This window comes from Rhipicephalus sanguineus, chromosome 4 (genome assembly GCF_013339695.2).
Source record: "Rhipicephalus sanguineus isolate Rsan-2018 chromosome 4, BIME_Rsan_1.4, whole genome shotgun sequence".
Lineage (NCBI taxonomy): Eukaryota > Metazoa > Arthropoda > Arachnida > Ixodida > Ixodidae > Rhipicephalus > Rhipicephalus sanguineus.
Window position 1 is genome coordinate 165514983 of NC_051179.1, and position 17932 is coordinate 165532914.

A 17932-nucleotide genomic window follows, 5' to 3' on the forward strand; every position below is an offset into this window, starting at 1 on the left:
CCACCTTGACCCAGAAAGGCGTCCCGTTCCTGTGGTCTGACGAATGTGAACGAGCCTATTTGGAACTGGTTACAATCATTTCTTCAGACGCTGTGCTAACGCTGCCAGATTTCACGTTACCCTTCGAGCTCTACACCGACGCTTCACACTACGGAACTGGAGCTGTTCTTTACCAAAGAGATGACAAGGAGCCCGCGTCCCGACAACTACAAGTAATCGGTTATTTTTCGTACACGTTTACGAAAGCCCAAGTTAATTACTGCACCACGGAGAAAGAAGCTCTGGCAGTTGTCATGGCCTTGAGATATTTCAGGACATACTTGGAAGACAGATGTTTTAAATTGTTCACCGACAACCAGGCCTTGACTTATCTGCTTCATCTCGCACAGCCAAAGGGAAGAATTGCACGATGGACAAGCGAGATCCAACAGTACACCTTCGAGGTAGCTCATCGCCCTGGACAAAATCACCAGGATGCTGATGCCTTGTCCAGACTGCATATACCCCAAGAAACAGAAGCTGAACACGTCAACTTCATAAGGCTGTGGGAAGGTACAGGAAAGTTGACATTTAAGAACGGAAAGGTACACGTACCGGCGACAGAAGTTCAAGCTATTCTGAGGCTGTACCATAACAGTCCAGAATCTGGAGGACATGATGGATTTTGGAGAACGTACAGAAAGCTCACTGCAAGATTCACTTGGCCGAACATGAAAGCGGATGTCGCTAACTACATTAAGACATGCCACGAATGCCAGCTCTTCAAAGCAAAGTTTAGGCCACGAGGGAATAAGATGGTAATGCCGGTGTACTCGAAGGTTCCTTTTGAAGTACTTCACCTCGACTTTGCGGAAGTCAAGAAGAAAGGCGAGAGCGTGCGAAAAACTCAAGCGTTTTTGGTTGCCGTGGACGAGTGTACACGCTATGTTGCTGCTAAGGCCGGCCGGGAAGATGCGAATGCAGTAATATCACTCCTGGAGCGGAATGTTTTCAAGGATGTTAAAGTTATTGTTGCCGACAATGGACCAGCTTTTCGAAGTCTTAAGCTTCGACGATGGGCAGAAGAAAGAGGTATTAAACTACGTTTCCCAGCACCATACCACCCTGAAGCTAATTCTCTGGCAGAGAGGATGATTAGGGACTTGAAGATGTTTATGTCTTTATACCCAGACTTCAAAGGCAGGTGGAAGTGTGCTCTGGAGGCGGCTGTATCCCATCACAATCGCTCTTATACTGCAGGACTTGGATGCAGTCCCAACTTTGCGGCTTTCGGAAATTCAAGCTGGTTGCCTGCTGATCAAGAGCTTGGGTTGGTTGACAAGATCGTTCTCAAGGAAAAACCCATGGCAGAGGGAAAGAGACAACGATATCGCCAGACGGTGAAAAGGAACTTCGATAAGCGTCATCGATCAGAGATACCCGATGTGCAGCCTGGAAGCATGATCCTTGTGCGCAATGGTCTCGACTCGAAGTCTCCGTTTACGGGTCCCTACTTCGTCACGAAGATCGCAAAACAACAAGGCATACTGAAGACAGTATATTACCAGGGACCTCGCGGCAAGATCGAAGAGGCGTCTCTCTCAAATATACTTCCATACCATCTCCGGAGAGATGGAAACAGGAGCCTGGGAGGATGTAGTGATCCAAAAGAACTGGTTGGAGAAGACGGAAAAGAAGAGGCTAGAGGAAGAGGAAGAAGAAGCCAGAAGAAATGTAAATAAAATGGCTGGAAGCAAACTGCTTTCGTTCGAACTTTATAAGCAGTTATGTAATAAGTGCTTAAACAGCCTTCGAAAAGCCAATCCTCTTTTTTTTCTTTCCTGTTTTTTTGAGATTGTGGTGGAGTATATATATGCTGAATGGAACAATAAAACTTATTCAGTTGCTAGTCAGCGCCGTGGTTGTGTCCTTTCTTCATCCCGTCTTTTAGCGCTGTTTTCTAATGTTAATCATGAACCAACCAGCCCAAATGCGTACCCTACTGCAGTTATCTCGCCCGTATTCGCAATACCCACGAACTATAGGTGGCGCGCCGTGCAATTCAAGATGGCGCCCGGAGGAGGTTGAACCCGTTTGTTAGCATAGGAACAGATCGGACGTGCCGTCGTGTGGCCCGTGCCACTTTCACCGGATGAAGTCATGAGCTGCACTGAAACGGATATGAGACCAAAATACTTTCCCAAACCCTGGAAAGTGCTAAATTCTCACCACCTCATTATTTGTTGCGGTGTGAAAGGTTACATTTCAACTCCGTTACCGCGCATCAACGATGCTTCGCGAAATCCTGTGCGTGCTACAGAAACCTACATGAACTAGATTTGACGTATGAACTGAACGGCACTCCGAGGTAGTACGTACCGAGCCTAACTTACGGATTTGCCGCAGTAGTAGGCCTCCAGCGAGTTGCGCTCTCGCTGCTGCACGGGACCACGTGTTTAACGTGATTATGGTTTGCAAACATACTACGCCGTCGCCATTACTTGGGCGGTCAGGAACGCGGAGTTACTTCTTCAACGGAACACAAGCATTTAACGTCCCATCCAGTAGCGCATGTGTAACAGCCATGCTCAGAATCTAGCCGTGTGCAATTCGCTTCACTCGGATGTTGCAGGTTTGATCAGCACAATCGAAACATGAATATTGTCACGGCGTCGTGACGTCGACGAAGGTAGCAGTCAGCGTGTCCGAGATGAAACTCTTACCCCAGGCGGTCGAAATTTCCGGAGCCCTTCACTACGGCGTCTCTCATAATCATATCTTGGTTTTGGGACGTTAAACCCCAGATATTATTATTATAGATGAAAGTCTTTATTTGGCCGAACTTGCGGCCGGGAAACTGAAAGTCAAAGGACAGGAGTACAAACCGTACACTGATAGCGGCGACCAGAGCGTCGGCCGTCGATAAAACTGCTCATGGCTGGGACGCGCCGTCTTTTATACATCACGCATCGAACTTTCCAGTCTTATCAATGGTGGATGCGCAAGCTCTGGAATAATCTAGACTATCGGCGTCCTCCGAGCAATCTTAACAATGTGATCTACTACAATCGCGAAGCTTCTCGAACACTGCGGCGCGGTCAGCGTCGAGCCTTGGTAACCATCCTTGCTTGTCCAAACCCGAATACATCAGAAATAAAACAAGAAGCGGGCGTGGCAATATCGAAAAGAATGCACACGTATGCTTTTCGCAACATCGAAGAAATCGACGTTGCGAAAAATTCGTCGAACAATAATGCCGTTCGGAAGGTACCGGTAAAGTACAGGATAAGTTAGCCGAAAGGCGTGTATTGTGGCCGTGACTGCACGTTTCATCGCTATAACCATTTCCCTTCGCTGGTCGAGCTCGAGCGTGTTGGCGCGGCGTGTGGCGCTCCACAGTATCCGCAGTAACTGCGCTACATGCAATGCACAAGAAAAACTATGCTTTTATTGTCATCTCGCTCAAGGGTATTATACGTTAAATACAATCAAAGTGACTTACGAGCGTGAAAGAACACTAACGCACGAGGGGACGTGAAGTGCAACTCGCTCCTCGTGAGTTAGCAGCTGATCGTTCACCGTAGCTCACTCTCGGTGCTTTCACAGCCTCCTACGTCCAGTGAAAAATCTTCGTCGTCAAGATGGTTTCTTTCAATATCACTGCTGCAATTTGAAGCATTTTGAAGAATTTTCTCCGCCGAACGACTTCGATCACTACGCGTCACCATAATTACAATTGGAGAGACGTCTGGGCGCAGAGCACATTTCGGCCTTAAACCGGTCAACAAGCAAATCGCTTGCAGTGTGCTGCCACCTGTCAACAAACGTACAAAAAACAAGCGGCGCAGCGCTGGCTGTGAAATCAACACTGGTGAAGGACGGCGTTGAGAGCATTCTCTCCACAAAAGGCGTGGAGCGGACGCGTCCTCGAAAACTGAAACGTCGCTGGCAAGATTGATAACAGCGCTTTCCTGGCAAAGGATAGACGCCCTGTAATGTATTACCAACTTGAGATTGCTCACTTATAGAAGAGTACATCGCGAGCCCGCGCTACCTCCCGCGTGCAATGTTATGGAATTCATGCGCCACAAAAAACACTGACGAATGCTATGCGCAAGTAAAACAGCGTGGGTTTCAACTGAATATGTCAGACGATAACATTTCACTAACCTACGTGGATACAGAATACCTCGCGAAGCTGAAATGTATACGCTGTGGGCTATCATTGAAGGTGCGAGTTTCCACGTATTTTCACGAAAACTTGGCGTCTCGCAGGAACGAATCAGATTTCTCGTGTCACGGAGGGCCCGGTTTGTTCACTGTTGCAGGGATTATGCAAAGTTGTAGTGTTCTTGTCTTGCCAGCTTGTTAACACTGTGGCTAGCACAGTCGAACAAGGGAGCGATTGCGTAGTGCTGCCATTTTGTCATCTACTAAACCTCCTCGAGAGGATGCTCCTGAATTCTGCTTGGCGGCGCGACAGTCCATGGGCATTGCGAATATGCCGCGCACGTGCCATTAGACAGTTGGCGCTGCCACGCCAAAGCACACGGCAGTGAGTTTCGTGTTGGCCTTTTTCACTGCCGCAGCGTGATGATTGATTTAATATTACCGCATTTGTGTTGTCTGTTTGTACTGTGTTGTGTCAGTGTTTGTGCACCTTACTTCCTTCCACGATGAATCCCTACCAACTTGCTCAACTTTCTGTCATTCTGTCGTCATCGTCGTCGTCACTGTACGCTTACTGCAGTACAGAGGCCTCTATTCGCGATGTGAAACGCCGAGCACACAATATGTCGGACGCCACCGCACGGCAGGAGACTCAAAGGGGTCACTCCACGCGCCGCAGTTTTCGAAAAGAAGAAGAAATATCCAAAAGCGGTCGGTTGTGCACAGTCGACAATTCCAGCGCGCTGCTCAAACACAACGATGTAACGACTGTGAGAGTTCGCGCTTTTTCAGTGTATACCTCTACATTCTTTTCGAGCGTCCTTCTCCGTGTTTCAGCAGCGCGCTGCAAGTGTCGAGCTGTGACAGTTGTTAGTTCGCACACGTCCCGTGTGTGCCTGCTTCTTTTGCGTCCTTTGTGCTTGAGCGCTGCGCAGCAAATTTCGAGCTGCTTTTCGTTCCACGAGCGACATTTGAATTTATTACTATCGCATTCATTGCTTGGCCCTTGCTGCGAAATTGCGACTTTTCTTGCGCTCTTTTTAATCATCGTGTATGTCAAGAGCATATTCTTCTAACTCACAGTTTGCAGCGGCGCCGTCGTACGCGAGAAACCGTGGTGCCGGCCAGAGTACCGAACTGCGGCCCTTTAAGGTGCGCCATTCACATGCATTTGCATGCGACGCATTCTAATAATTGATGCTCTCACGATCGAGGGCTTGTCGGCGAGAAGCCCTTTCTGTAATGCTATGTTTTATTTAGGTGACCTGTCAGTTCATCTAGCCACGTTTCATTGTTACCTGTATATGAGCGCGTGACCGTCGTTGTCGCCTCTTGTAAGTGAAGTGGGGCGCTGCTACACACGTGGATGAAGGTTCGATTCCCGGCAGGGGGGGAGGAAGCAGTTGGGAGGCAGCATTGTCTAATGCCATGTAAGAAAAAAATAAAGAAACGTAGTACGTCAGGCACACAGACGGAAAGCGATTTCTCGGGATACTTGAACGCAGAAATTTTGCTCTGTCTGTCTGTCACACAAATTCAGCCACCCGACCAAAGTTTAAGCACTTCCTGAACGCCCAGCCATCTTGAACTGGTAGCTGCGTTCATGCTTGTGAACATTGTCGACCAGAAAGCAAATATTACGCATATCTGAGGCGCAACATCAATACGTAAGTATTAAGTGGTGTGCTCCTTTACACAAAAACACATAGATACGTAATTCGTAGATACGTAGAGGGTAAAGCGTACCATAGCCATGTATAGTATAATATATCAAGGAGGTGAGAAACGGAATGGAGTGTGAGGATTAGTGTTGTGAGGGTTAGGAGCGAAATATTAAATACAGTGAAACCCTGGTGATACGATCACAGCTGATACGAATTTCGGGGTGATACGAATTTTTCGTTGGTCCCGGCCAAGGCCCATTGGCCTGCAGTGTAATAAAGTACGGTTGTTGCGAATCGATTTTCACCCAGCGACGTTTGATACGAACGTACGCTACCGCCCAGGTACGAAGAGGTGCTGTCCGCGCTGTCGCGAATACGCGCCAAGCACGTGCGAGTGCGAGAACGCAAGCGTGGGCATGCGAGCCGCACCGCCAAATCGTCAGAATCACGGTGTAAGAAAAACACTCTCCTGAAGGGGGGACAATGACCGAATGAAGGCGAGGGCGGTCTTGGCGAAAGAGTCAGGCCTCATAACGTCAACATCCGTGACCGTTGAGGTCGCACTTGTGCGGGCACGGTCGTAAATCTCCCAAAAAAACATCCCCAACACCTACGCGATAACAAAATTATAACACAGGACCGTGGTTCCAAAGACTCTGGTGTCATGCAAAAAGACATACTAAAAATTTGGAAGGGGCTACTGCTGTCGCGGGTCACAACGCACCTGGTTCATAAATTAAATACGCGCCTACGTGCCGTATATTTCCGAGTGCTGGTATAAAACCCGACATTTAAAAACAACTGAAAATCAGTCAGGATTCGTCCTGACGTTTGCTGCTTTGAAAAACAATAAATGAAAATTTACGCCAGCTTTCTTTTCTCGCATGCTAATTTTCCATGCTTTCTGGTGATATGAATGTCGGATGATACGAATATTTTTTGTGATCCCGTGAGATTCGTATCACCGAGGTTTCACTGTAGAAAGGAGCAAGGGAGGGTAAAGTATAGCATAGCCAGTGTGTCGGAAAGGAAAGAAAAGCGAAAACGAAAAGCGAAAAAAAAAACCGATATTTTTGACCGGTACGAAAACGTAACGGCAACTTTATACAGGTTGCGTGGAGAGTTGGGCGAGTTGATACGAGTTCATTCTGGTCGAAACTGCGCAATAGGACGGGACACGAAGAAAGGCAAGACGCTCGTTTGTCCTGCCTTTCTTCGTATATATAATATTTCGTTCCGGAGTGAAACCGAAATTTTTTTCGATCGTTTTGTCGGTTCACGAGAAAACTTCGCAAACGCCACTCCAAATTGAAATGACTCCGAAATCATTCCACATTTTCGCGACCCCTGAATAGAATGAGAATGGAATGAGGACAATGCTTAGAGGAATAGAATGGGAATAGAATTATGCGCCTTTTGCATGCAATGGAATTGGAATGGAATTATGTCTTTTTCCGAAAATAGATCACGTTTTCGTCTAGGTGCTGTTTTTCAAACTTCAAACATTAGTAAGTCAGAACCTCGAATTTGACAATAAAGCAGTATTTTTAAAATGACTTCGCTGATTACAAGCTCGGTACATTTATAAGCAACGCGCCTAGTACAAACAGAGGCATAAGTTAGTGTACAAACAAGTGCATTACCCCAGCATATACTGAAGGGAGAAACAAACCACCCCTGCGCGTTGGTTCGCATTGATACCCCCACACGAAAGTGGCGAATGCTCTATGCACAGCCTGACTTTTATCGCACAAGCAGTTTAGTACCTGACGCACGTAAATAGCCTTTGTGACAAGGAAGACATTGCATGCCTGCGCGCAGGCGAACGCAGAAAGTTCTCCTCACCCCATCCATGCTCGCGAGGCGCGCTTGAAAAACGTCAGTGCTGACGAGCAGTGCGGTCCAGTGTTTCGACTTCGATGCAAAGGCACATGGTGCCCGAGAGGTGCACTGTTTCAACTAATACTAGCAGATCTAGAGGGTTTTGTTCCCCATGAACCAAATCTTATTTTTCTCCATATTCACGACCGCTCCAGACGAGTGGCAAAACTGCTTAGTCTTCTTAAATACCACTTTTTTCAGCATAAGAATACGCAATGTCGTCATTTTAGCATTAACAAATTTAAGCTTAAACATTATTAAAACATCACCATTCCTTGAAACATGCTGGCCATGCAAATAGTATAGGTAGCGGAAGAACTGCCCCTACGGGAATTAGTAGGGTGGTTGTACTGCACGAGATATGTCACCAAGCTACTATCCCTCGACCTTATTGGTAACGTGTTTTGCGTACTTCGGGCCTAGGAGAAGGCAGTATGCAGCCGCGGCAGACGCAGTCGGTGGGACGTTAGTGATGGCGTCTTAGCTGCGCATTAATTTGCAATCCATCTCTGAGGCTTCCCCTCAGCTCCACTATCTCTTAGTATTTAGGACTTCAAGCTATTTAAGGCCACGCATGTTTTTGTTGCATTCTTCTATTCATGGTCCTTCATTTACCGCGAGCTTCTTTGTGAACCTCTAAGGTTTTTAATGCAAAGCATTTCTTAGCGAACCAAAGGCACGCGAAGGGCAGTCTGTATCGACCCAGGCACATCTAGACTTTGGAAACGTTAACGCGAAAGTGTTAAATGATCGTGCCACAGAAAATCTTATGCCAGCGTTGACGGCGTTGTCGGTGAGCGAAAAATCCCGATTTAAGCGAAGAATTAATGTGATGACTCGAGCCGGCATCGGACCCAGGCATTCTGCATTCGGCTGTCAAGTATTCTGCCACAGAGCCACGCTAGTGCGTCAAACTGCTTATGAAAAATACCCTATACAAGCGTCACTTCGGGGAACGCCAACAGTGGTGGCAGTGCAGGCTATCCGCTTTTAGAACTATGTCATAAAGATTTATTAGGCAAGGTGTCGTTGAGCGCTGCTCTTTTACACAGACGACCGCTACTTATGATATGCACATCACTTCAACATAGGGCGCACTTTCTTGCGATGAACCTGACATTTTCGCTGCAACGTGATCGCCGACGTTACGTCTGACCATGAGCTACCCACCTACGAAATTTACACAAAGACGTCGATCCACGTGGCGACGCTTGGCTCCAAGCGAAAAATCTGGCGTAAGCTGCTACTCGCTGCCTGCTTCTTATGAAATTGACTTCCACAATTCGAGGGATCTACTGGAATTTGCTCGCTACATTTTATACTGTCAAGTGCGATTATTTTACAATTTTTTCTTCAAAGACAGCGATCAGCTGCCAACCATAATTTGGTAATTCCTTGTCGTATGCGCTTGAAACCTGTCTTTGTATTTCATAAGTTTCTTTCTAATGCTTAAATAATAGAAGAGATAAGCGGCGCTGATGTTTCAGAAATCAGAACTTCAAGATCTAGCACTAAAACCAATGCGTGTGCAATCGCGCCAGATTTGAGTGCCAGAAAAGAGCGATGGGTGTATGTTTCTGTAAAATGCTACTAGCCTAGGTTCATTGCCTTGCTTTTTCCTCCGGATGCCGGGTGATAAATTTATGGCGCGTACAGTGAACATATATTGATAGACGAACTCCACGTCACAAGAATCTCTCTTGTGTCCGTGTTTGCACGCCCTGTCTCTTTAACATGTCACAAGAATTATGCATATGGTGCCGTTAAGACCCGTAGACTCTAGAAATTCCACCCGCGATTCAATGAAGCGTAACGCGCAGATGGTGCACTGCACTGGGGTAGCCAGGTGATCAGAGGTTGGGGGCTTTAGCGCTCCCCAAAAATTTTACAACTCATTCAGTCATTCATTTGATTTGTATACATAGATACGCAAGAGCAGAGAGAAAATAGGGAGAGCAAGCTGCCAAATGCCTACAGGGGCATGTGTATGTATATGCACGCACGCGTAAAAACGCACACACGAACATACGTAAAGTACGGTTGAAGCCCCCCCCCCCCCCAACTCCCTCTTCAAAAGCAACTTCTGGCTGCGCGCCTGGTGCACTTATTCGGGCCGACGTCGTGGCGCTACTCAAAGCTCGAGCGGTGCTACGAAGCGTACATACTTGCTAAGAGGGTATATTGTAGCCTTCAGTGTAACGCTATACAGATGCCTCTCTCTCAAAAGTAGGGTACGAGTGGCATGTCCGTTTACTGCTGCACTTGTTGCTCGTGTATGCCACATCAGTTCTGATGCGGTGACGCATGCTTGAGCTTGCGGACTAATGTCTATACGCCTAGTGCGCGCCGACGGAAGCGCCATAGGCGGCGAACTCGGTCATTACTCTCGGGAAAGCAAGCAGACGGCCGCCGTGGTTTCCTACGTCGTTGTACGCGTGTTTCCGCGTTGTTCGCGTTTGCGTAGTGAAGTAAGCAACGTTCGTCGTATGTGTGGTGGCCGAAACTTCAAGGGATGTCGAATAACAATTGATGTGGAGTGGAGTGCTCAAACACCTAAAAAAACGCGCCCGGAACACGGTTTTACTTACCGCAAGGCCTCCTGAGCAAGAATGACGGAAGCAATGGATCGCCGCTGTTCGTCGGCCAAGGCGAGCCGCTTCGTCATTAGGCAGTTTTAGAATAGCGTACGCAAAGCTTTTCGTTGGCTTTTCGCGCAACTGCGCATGCGTCGTACGCTAATCGCTTGCGGGCTCCCGTTAAGTGACGGAAATAGCGGGCCGCGAACGCTAACGCAAACTTAGCGTACGCTATTCTAAAACTGCCTATTGTGCGAGTTAACACGTCGCTTCTTGCTCTAATGCTTTCGTTCTGTCATATCGGTGCTCACTGGATGCACTGGATCATGTTGACGCTGGTAGACGACCAAAGTTATAAGCCTGAGCATGTGTTGGTTCGGTTCGACACCGTGCCCCCCAAGGGCACTTCGCTCAAACGTTCTACATTTCAGAAGTGTTGTAGTTCGGGCGAGTTGGTCATCCATGAACATAGCTTGTACTAGCGCGGTACATGTACCACGCTATTACAAGCTAAGTTCTATATTTGTTATTTACAGAAACAGATCTGCAGCAATGGTTGACTTTACAAAGAACAAGAAGTGATTGAGATAGCACCGTTGTAAGCAAAACAAAGCGGATGTTCACCACGAGCCGTACCTCGCTGGTCTGCGCGACGCACCTTTGATATTCAGCGGCATGACGATTCACTCCACGCGGACGTTAGTTCTCCTCTGCAGTCGGTCATCACATGTCTCCTCGGCGACCCTCTTCAAAACTTGTCACTGCTCCCGCGGCGTCATCTCTTGATACTTTACTCGCAGCACTAGATCATCAAACAACACGCCTTCTGCGGTCGAGCGAACCAGAGCGAACGATGCTATCACTAGAACGACATAACTTCTTCGCTAACTTCTCACTGACTGACTCTCCGTCGCCGCGCGCTTGCATTGCCTATAGGCCTGACTGGCTGCCCAGGCGGCGCTGCGAAAACGGTGCTAAAAAGCGCCCCCTACGATAAGTTTTTTTGGTTTCGATTAGTCAGATTGACGGCCTTATGCAGCACTAAGCTCAGATGCGCAATGGAGCCGCCGCTGGCGGTTGTGCTGCGCTTTGGATGTCGGCCAATTTCTGGCGTGGCTGAGTTCTTCAGGCCAAGCAATCTGCGTAAACGCAAGAAGCTCGTCAACGTCAAGTATGTTTACGACGTGCAGGAGATTGAAGGAACCATTTCGGCGCGCTGCAACTCGCAAGTGCAGCGAATCTCATACGACGTTGAACTCGAGTTAAGTTTTACGAGGCATGCTCGCGCGATTAACGACAGTGCATAAACGAAAAGATTGCTGTTAAGAAAGCCGAAATGATTTGTATTACACGACGAAACGGAATCAAGAAAGGTCCAGTGACGAAGGCTAGCCGTCGGCGGCCCGAATGAGCGCATTCGCGCCGTGTGTCGTTTTCTGCCGCATTCAGTCGCAAACACACTTTTTCCCCCCATGCACGGTCGTAATTTTCAACATTTGCTTCTAGGGAATTCGTCAAATTCTGTCAGCGTGCGGTGGCGGTCGAGAAGCGACCGCGCGCAATGTTTACAGCCGGCCGCTGGAAGCAGCCTGCTGTAAGCTGCCGGAAAAATCGTAAGCACATACGCAGGGTGACTCATGGTATCGTTTTTCTCTTTTCCCACGAAATGCCGGCTGCATATCCTCGTGACCGCCGTCGGCAGCCACGGCGTGCCGTCTGGACTGCACACAGGGAATATATACGTATATAAACACGTGCACACGCGTACGAAAAGTAATCAGCACGTTACGTTGCAAACCATGTTTTGCTCGCGTACTCACTTCACGCGTCGGACGGCACGTATCCAGCGGTTCCGTCGCTCCACTTCGTACGGCTTTCAGGGGAACCAGTAAAACCGCACATTAGGATCCTTACCCCCACTTTAGAGGCAAATAACCACGCAACAATAACAGCGGCGACCGCGCTTCGGGACCGCGCGCTGCTCAGAGCCGTCGCCCGGACCACCTGCTTTCGGCACGGTTTGTTGAAGCAGGGATCGCTCGTCAGACATGTCGGACTCTGCAGGCATAGCGGACAAGTTCCTGCGTACGTTTTAAGCACTTTTTGAGCCTGAAAACTAGGCGCAAAATTAAGTAAAACGCTCAAAGCAACTGAGAACTGCGTAACTCGCCGGTCGGCGTCCATTTTTGACTACCCAAGCAACTTCAGCGCAAGCCACCAGGCTCCGCCACAGTACTCAAAACTCCAGCGCGTCAGCCCTATAGACGTCAGACTCTGGAGTTTCCAAGATGTGTGGCGCCGCCTGTCGGAGAAGTATTGAGTACTGCATAGGCCGACTCTCTCGCACAGTTTGCTATGGGACCAGGTGCAACTAGCGAGTGCGAAACAACGATTGAGCTTAATATTGCGTGTGTTTGCGCATTTAGCACTCAGAACGAGAGCTGTGAATTGCTCTCCGCTAGTCGGACGCGCCACCGAGCCGTCGTGAAATGCTTGCTGGATCACTCGCCTGAACGACGGCGAAAACAGCAGCAGACGACAGCCCTCCGCACGCTACGAAGAAACTCCGCAAAAGACGCACTGTTGCGTTGTGAATTGCCACGGACGTAAAAGACTGAATAACAACGTTCAGTTTTACCGATTTCCATAGTTGTCGTACGAAGAAGAAAGGCGAGAGCGCTGGATACGGGCCGTCGCGAGCGTGTTGGGTAAGCGAAGTACCCGCGTTCTCCGCAGACGGTGGCATGAATGTGTGGCTCTGCTGTTGTTTTGCGTAGCCCTGATGCAGCACCGTGGTAACCTTGACTATGAAGCTCAGCAGAGGCTCTCACCGCCGTGCTTGTCGCGTAACACGAAGTGAGCAGCTAGAGGCAGACTGGAGACGCGTGATACCCACACCGCGACGAGTTGGTCGTCACAACACAGCATCGCGGACGTATGTACGTTTTGAAGGCTCAGAGTTCTGGTTTTAACTAGCTGACACCACGTGCGTCATACAAGTAAATCGCAGAATGTTGGTCGTGACCCCCTTCAGGTTTGTTTCGCCCGTGTCCTCCGCGGTTGCCGTAGCTATCTCGGAGGCCACGGTTTTGCCTTTGGTTGTACCCCGCGAAAGTGGACACGCACGTATCCCCATTTGCAGTACATACAAACGGAAGACGACCATCAAGTGACCATTTCAGGATGCGTAATAAAACACTCCAATGCACAGGAAGCGAGAGATGAATTAAGGGAGAATGCAACTGAAGAGGCAAAAATCGCCGGAGCCATTCGCCCCTGATGAACCGAGTTTTGTACCACTGATCGTAAGATGCATAGCTAAGTAAATTGATCGTGTATGTAGGTACTTTATCGCTGTGGCATACGTATATACCCGATTTTAACGCATTTAGGCTTTAGAGAACGGGTGTCGGAGGGCTTGCCTCGAACTCGGTGTCGTGTGATGCTCGCTTGTACTTGCGAGTTGCAGCGCGCGGGAATAACTAAAACTTATTTTGCATTGTACTCGCAGTTCGCTTTGATCAGCTTCCTTTGTTTTTGAAGCGTGGATTGGCGGAACAAGCTTTCCAGGTCCTTGATTTTCAGGAACCGCGCCTCGACACCAACGAAAGAGGAGGGTTATATTGCGGCCTATGCACATTCGCTTGCGGGCGGCTCTCTTTGCACTACCCAGTTAGTGCCAGGGCTACGATGAGGGCGCTGGTGGCGGTGTTTTTCGCAGCGCCGCCTGGGCAGAGTCTGACGTCTATATCGGCTCGCGCCTGGATTCGGGAATGGGGAAGGTGCGTATAATTCGTCTGTGCGTAGCGCAGCAAAAGTTAGGGAAAGGGCGAGATCCTCTCACCGATTCGTCTGCGGAATCAGACGGCGCCGATGGCGCTGCTTTGCTTTCTCGAATATCCCGATCTTTCGCGTGCGTTGGCTGTGTCGGTGGCGTCTTCTGCGGAGAGGGTAAGGGGCGCGCTCTCGGCGCCTTTTTATACTTGTTTTTTCGATGCGCGCGCTCTGTCGCGCACGAACCGTCGGCGCCAGGCCTTCGTGCCGTTGTTCGAAATCGGCGACGTGCGCTTAGTTAAGCGCTCGTTCGTGACAAACATCGTGGATAAGTCCACTTTCGTAGAGGCCCGCGCCTTTCCTGCAGCTGCCAGTGCAGAATTAGTTGGCTGGCACCCGCTCGAAGGCAAAATAGCAGCCGCGAACTTCATCCATCTCCTCACACCAAAGCTGTGCAAAGCCCTGTCTGCTCGGCTTCCCGCACGTACTGTCGGCGGTGCCCGCTAGGTGGCTATCAGCGGCGCCTCTATAGGCGGTGCACAAGGCGTATAGCAGCATATAAATGTTACGCGCTTTCTTGTACTCAGAGCTCCCATCATAGAAGTTGTGAAACTCTCCACAGGATAGGTGTATCATAGTTCAAATAATCCAGTGGCCGAAATCGCCGAGGTCTGCCGATTCTGGTGTCATCTGTAGGTGTAAACAAACTAATAAATGGTATTTTTGTGTGTCTTGGTGCGCAAGCATTCAAGCGTTGCCGCTTTGGTGAAGCGAGCAGTGTGTCTACGCTGGCGGCTTGCATTTTGCAGATGACAGCAGTAGAACTCTTTGACCTTTCTTGAGAGCACTTCTGATCCTTGTCGCGACAACTCGTTCACTGACAACTCGCGCAATGACAGCTAAGACTGCATCGATCGTAGATATGCGGTGTCTTTTCTGTCGACGCTCCCAGGGGCGTGTCAATTTGCAGTAATGAGCAAATTAGTTCTTCGGCATGTCCGCGTTTCGGAACGGAGCCCCAAAACTGGTATGATTGAACAACTCTGGTTCTATACTACTTCTGCCACTCTTAGTCACCGCAGATCAGCTGGAGCCATGATGGTATCTGCACTGCCTGCAGCGTTTGAGCACATCCTGAGCCTGGGTCTGAGTCGTTATTTTAGACGTTTTAGACAAGCACATGGCTGAGGAGAAGAGAAAAAAAAACCGCTCAACAGCCGCTGCAAGATGCTCCCTACCCCCGCATGTACGAAGGCACAGAACAGAAACACCACAGACTAATGATGTTGCACAAAAAACTCAGAAAGAGCTACAAAAACACGCGGTGCACCATAAAATGAGCAATCAAACCAATACAATGTATGTCAGGATATATTCAATACAAGTTACACCCCCAAAAAACCAAAAAAACAACAACTAACAAACTAATATAGTTGCATGGCAATGCACATTAAACGAAATAAGTTTCGAAGAGAAATATAAGAAAGCTCACGGATAGATGTGCGAGATAAGCCACACTATTTAATCAGAGAAGGCAAGGTATAGTTTAGTATTTGAAAACCGTAGTTAGCACGTGTATGAAGGACAGACCAGTACTCGCGGTGTCTTGTAGAGTAGTAGTGAATGTTGGTGTGGAGGTTGGTGACATCAGATAAAAATAATATGCCGCGTTCACTCTGTGATTTCTACAGTGGTAAAGGGTCATGATGCTACATGTTGTATAAGCGCAAGATACGACAGTTTATAAACAGTGGTTCAAAGTGCGTTCTCTAATACACGTCAGCAATCGCTCTAAGCGGCAAACAGTATGTGGTACAATGTAAGCTCTGTTTTTATTGCGAATAAATGCTGACGTTTTCTCAAAATGCCAACTATACGAGCAAGCTTACTTTGAAGATGCCCTGTGTGAGCATTCCAAAACATGAATTCATTGAAAAAGACTGCTCGCATTTTAACGGTGTTTGTAATTTCTACGGCGTTTCCTCCTAAGCTAAGAGTTAGAGTTTTTTCTCTGAAAAATGTGGCATTACTTTTATTAGAGTTAATAAGGTTGAGAGTTTTTAAGAGAGCAACTTATGTAAGCCGATATTGGCATGTTTCAATAAATCTTCAGCATTAGTACCTGATAAAAATAACCTGTTGTCGTTTGTGTATATAACATATTGAATACCAGAGTCGATTTCTATCCGGTCATTAATAAAGATAAGGAACAGGACAGGACCAAGCAGGCTACCTTGAGGAACACCATGTGTGACTGTGTCGCACGACAAGTGGTAGTTGTCGATAGCAACATACTGAATACGATCGCGCAAATAACTGGATATTAGATACAACAAAATGCTTTCCACATCATAAGGAGTAAGTTTTAAAAGAAGGCTTTTATGGTTAATTCTGTCAAACGATTTCGACAGATCTATAAATATTCCTAAGTCATTCGCTTGTTTTCTGAATTATGACGAATAAATGTTTTGTGTGTGTGTGTGTGTGTGTGTGTGTGTGTGTGTGTGTGTGTGTGTGTGTGTGTGTGTGTGTGTTTGTGTGTGTGTGTAGCAGTGCCACATCAGTAGATGACCGTTCCCTGACACCAAACTCTGTGGTCATTGTGAGTAACGTGAAAACTTGACCGATTTTGTGGTGCATGGTGAACCACAGCGCAACTACCGAGGCGAAGACGAAAAGAATAAGGACCAACAAGCACCTTGTTCTTTCTTCTTATCGTCCTTGTTTAGGTAGTGGCGCTGTTGTTCATCATACTGATTAATAAATAGCCCGTATTTTTCAAACATTTTTACATGCGCACATAAATATCTTGCATAACCCCGTATTAAAGAATTGGTAATACGGATATGTGCGAATAGTTACCGAAGATTTCCTTAGCACCGCCTTTATGAACAAGGATCACTTTGGCATTTTTTTTTTCATTTCTGACGGAAAAATACGGAGGGGCAAGTTATAAATAAAAATCGTAGATAGGCAAGCTCAGTTTAGGGCTACCTTCTACGAATACCGACTGACGTTGCACTCTCTAAAAAACGTAACGTCTGCGCAGAAAAGCTTGACGAGGCCATCACAGGTCCAATATACTAAACGTGTGAACGTCATAACGACGTTGTACTGAAGCTGTTGGCCTACTGTTGCAGGTGAGGCAGCTACCATGCTTCATGCGTTCACAGAGTTGATCAATATTCCATCCTCCAAAAACAGGTTTTCAGAAGGAGATGGTGTGACTGTCTGTTGTGACTCATGTGTCTTCACTGACATTCAAAATGTATAAATTCCTATTGTGCGAGGTCATTCTAAGTCGTCGTACACGTAGATGCCACCATCAACAAAGACCCAGTGGAACATGTTTCGATCGAAATAAAATCTTTCAGGGTTACATTTAGAGCCGCTTACTGGGTATGGTGTGTTTCCATGTTTACAAAGAACGTTTTTCTTTGCATGGCTGCTGATCGCCACAATGTCGACGGTCATCATCAGTTATGTAACGCTGGAATTTTCGTGTTCTTTAAAGACAGAGCAATGTGATTACCATCACGAAAGGCGCCTCCAACTAGAGCATTTAAAATCTCCAGCACGCTTTTTCCTGCAAGATAGGCAGTATGGGTATCGTCAAGAGAACATGCTGAATAAATGCTTCGTTCTGTTCTTTGTTTCCCCGGTGTACTGTTCTGTTACCACAGTGCAAGCACATGCACGGGTGTTACTGCAAGCTGAAGACAATACGCATCCTACGCATGCCAGTAAAGAGACCGATTCACAATCCATAAAACAAAAGTGTAGGTAAGGTAGACCTAGTTAATGTGGCAGTAATTGTGCTTCTTATAGGTTACTCTGCGAACAAGGCCAGGAACCTTCATATTCTATTCTAAAAACAGTTTGCATTTG